Here is a 3,544-nt window from a genome sequence, read left to right as displayed (position 1 = left end):
TTCTTGTCCATAACTATTAATAGCCTGAAACTTGCATTACAACTTTAGTGGGGAAAGGGTTTGTGAAGACATGAGTAACTGCTAGGGCATCTATAATTTTATGCCTTCTACATTAAATTTTACCTTTATAGTCCCTTTAGCACCACTCCCTATATATATATTATATATGTTTTAAAGTGTTTTTAGAGCTTTGTTTGCCGCCCTGGGCTCCTGCTGGGACGAAGGGCAGGATACAAATTAAATAATAAAAGAAATAAATATTGCATTTTATGTATTTTAATGTTTTTGTGATTTTACTGTTTACAATTTTATTATGTACGTGTTTGATTTTATTCTTGTAAGCCACCCTGAGTGCCCTATTATAGAGTAGAAGGGCGGGATAGAAATATTTTAAAATAAATAAATGTTACAGCTCCATCAATTGCTGGAGCATAACATTTATCACATGGCAGCAATAAGCACAATTGCACCAAATTAGGATTCTAGCCATTGGCCCTGATCACTGTCAGACAACTGAGAATCCCATCTTTCCTGTTTGAATGTTAACAATTTCCTAGCCCTCATTGTATCATGAATAATACAACTGCACTGAGAGAACAGGTCCATCAGGATCCTCCCTCAAATGTCACCCACTAGGGTGTAGGACACAGAGAGGGATGGGACTGCACGGTCTCTCCATCCACTCTGCTGGAACACTTCTCCTCTCCTTGAACTCTGGAATGCCTACTTTTGTTTTTTTCCTCCTCCCTCCCAAACTCTCTTCCTTGTGTGTCAAGGGCTGTCAATAAGGCCCTAGGAGCCTTTTTCAGTTGAAGGGCAGGATAAAAATCCTTATCATCATCATGTAGAGGGGGAAGCAGTTTTGAAAGAGAACAGGAAACCTTGTGGATATTTTGATCCAGGCAGACTTGCAGATACATGCATAACACATGTTATTGGGTTAAATTAGGCCACAGCTTTCTAAACTTTTAACTCAGATGTGAGGACCCATAGCCCCCCATATGATATTAGACTCCAACTCCCATCATCCCTGACCATTGGCCATTCTGGCTGAAGGGCGATGGGAGTTGGCATTCAATGCCAGCTGCAAGGGCACAGGTTCTTCATTCCTGTCTCAACTCTTTTTTAAAACACTTAACAAAGAAGATGTGCTGCAATTGAACTACAAGGACAGCTCACTTTTGAGCTGAGGCAGGAGCTTCTTCACAAAGGGCCAGCCCTACCATTGAGCAAAATGAAGCAGTTGCCTCAGCTGGTGTATGCTGGTGAGTAAGGAGGCAGTGATGAGGTAGGGGAGAACAGAGCTGGGTGTGCCATGGAGTCTGCTTCACACTCCCTAAATTAGCCTGCTGCCCAGAGGACAATTACGTCCCCTTACCCATCTCAAAGAAAGATGCAGCTGCCAGTAGGGATGCAAGAAGGCAGCATTTCCAATTACACCCTGCATCTGCCACATGCAGTGCTGTTTCCTTTCCACTACAGTTCATCTACAGTCAAAGGCTACGTTATTCGCCTCACTGTCTGCTGTGGCAAAATGACATAACTTACATACCGTCATTACATTATTCCACCCTATTCCTTTCTCTGTAAAGAAAATGCAATGCAAATTGGGGGGGGCAGTAATCAATTACATGCCACGGCCATAATACTCTGAACACACCCAATCTCGTCTGATCTTGGAAGCTAAGTAGGGTCAGACCTGGTTAGTACTTGGATGGGAGACTGCCTGGGAATACCAGGCGCTGTAGGCTTAGAGGAAAGCAATGGTAAACCACCTCTGAATATCTCTTACCATGAAAAGCCTATGAATATATCCAAAAAAGATTCATGGGGTCACCATAAGTCTTAATCAATTTGAAGGCATATAACAACAAATCAATTACATAAATTTGGTGGACTGAAAACAGCAACAGTTAATAGCTATTGTATTTGCTGGATTGACTGCCATCGCAGACATGGGACAAATAGCCAGACAGACAGTTCCCACTCGCATTTATTTTATTTATTTATTTTATTACATTTTTAGACCGCCCTATAGCAATAAGCTCCCAGGGCGGTGTACAGCATAATAAAACAGGTTAAAATACAAGTAAATATATTAAATACAATGTAAATACAATACACAATAAAACATAATTAAAAATTTTCAATTTTAAATTCAAATTTTTAAATTTTTAAAATGCCTGGGCGAAGAGGTAGGTCTTTACCTGGCGCCGAAAAGATAACAAAGAAGGTGCCAGGCGTATCTCATCAGGGAGGGCGTTCCATAGTTCGGGGGCCACCACTGAGAAGGCCCTAGCTCTAGTTATCGTTCTCCGTGCCTCCCTATGCGTTGGGACACGGAGAAGGGCCTTCGACGTCGAGCGCAGCGACCGGGTAGGTACATAGCGGGAGAGGCGTTCCGCCAGGTATTGCGGTCCGATGCCGTTAAGGGCTTTATAGGTAAGAACCAACACTTTGAATCTGTTTTCATCAGGGTTCTCCAACATCCCAGTCCACTCTGGGCACGTACATCCGTTTCCTCGGGCAGCAAAATGTTTTGGATCAGCCCTGTCTTAAGCCCAGCTCAGAATCTGAGCAGATAATGTTTGACCACCTGTAGGATTGGAAGATCCATCAATTTCAGTTATCTCCATTTCTCATTTTTTCAATCCTCAGTTCTCCACATTTCTGCAGCTATTTCCATTGTTTTTCAAAAAAATATCCTCCTGAAAATTCTCCAGCATTTAATGCTAATTTCTCCTAATAAACACTTTTCGTAGGAAGGTTTGCTAACATATACTTTTTTCATGTCATGCAATGCATTTTTGTTATGTTATTTATGCCCATATACTCATTTTTATGCACACCTGCTCCTAAGAGCTGCATTCCCGTAAACATCGTTTGGTTCGCAAACTGCATTGCAAAATTCAACCAAGCGAGAATTTAGAAGGATGGCTGTGTTTAGGTTCTCATATTATTTTGTAAAGTGTGAATTTGATAGATTCAGCTTGAAATGTAAGCTAAATCAACTTTCCCAACCATCCCTACAGCCTGCCAGTTCAATCCATCCCCTTGATGAGCAAAATGCCTTGGGTCAGCCCTAGCTTCAGCCCAGCTCAGAAGCCGAGCAGATATACTTGGCCATTTGTTACTCTTTCTCCCCCTGCTTAAAGCTTGTGCTGGGGGAAGCTTGCTTAGACCACCACCCAGACTCTCAAAGCTCTGGGTGTGCAGAGCCCATAAACCACAAAGGAATTCCATATCCCACTTCCCAAAGGCCTAAGTCACAGGCTGTTGGAATCCCCATGTAGGCCAGAAGTGGTTTCCTAAGTGGGGCAGAGCTGCTATACCAGCTTCCCAGCAGGTGGGTTGCTGTTGCTTACCAAAGGAGGGGGGTAAAGGTGGAAAGGGGTTAATCAAGATCCAATCAGCTCATGACACCATGCCAAATTCTGGCCTATGCACCAACCTTCATTGGATGCTTCAATCCTGGTTCAGTTTGCTCAGCAGTGGAACAGGGAGCAAAGCATGACCTAGCAGCATAATGTGTACACACGATGGT

At 42.9% G+C, this 3,544-nt stretch overlaps 1 pseudogene; it reads left to right on the top strand.

Annotated features, from left to right (window-relative positions):
* Window positions 1–1,632: 1,632 nt before the first annotated feature.
* Window positions 1,633–1,751, top strand: LOC133372161 (5S ribosomal RNA; annotated as a pseudogene).
* The last annotated feature ends 1,793 nt before the right edge of the window (window positions 1,752–3,544 follow it).

This window comes from Rhineura floridana, chromosome 17 (genome assembly GCF_030035675.1).
Source record: "Rhineura floridana isolate rRhiFlo1 chromosome 17, rRhiFlo1.hap2, whole genome shotgun sequence".
In the NCBI taxonomy this organism is placed as follows: domain Eukaryota; kingdom Metazoa; phylum Chordata; class Lepidosauria; order Squamata; family Rhineuridae; genus Rhineura; species Rhineura floridana.
The sequence above is the reverse complement of the archived record's forward strand: the minus strand, read 5'-3'. Positions and strand labels throughout refer to the sequence as shown.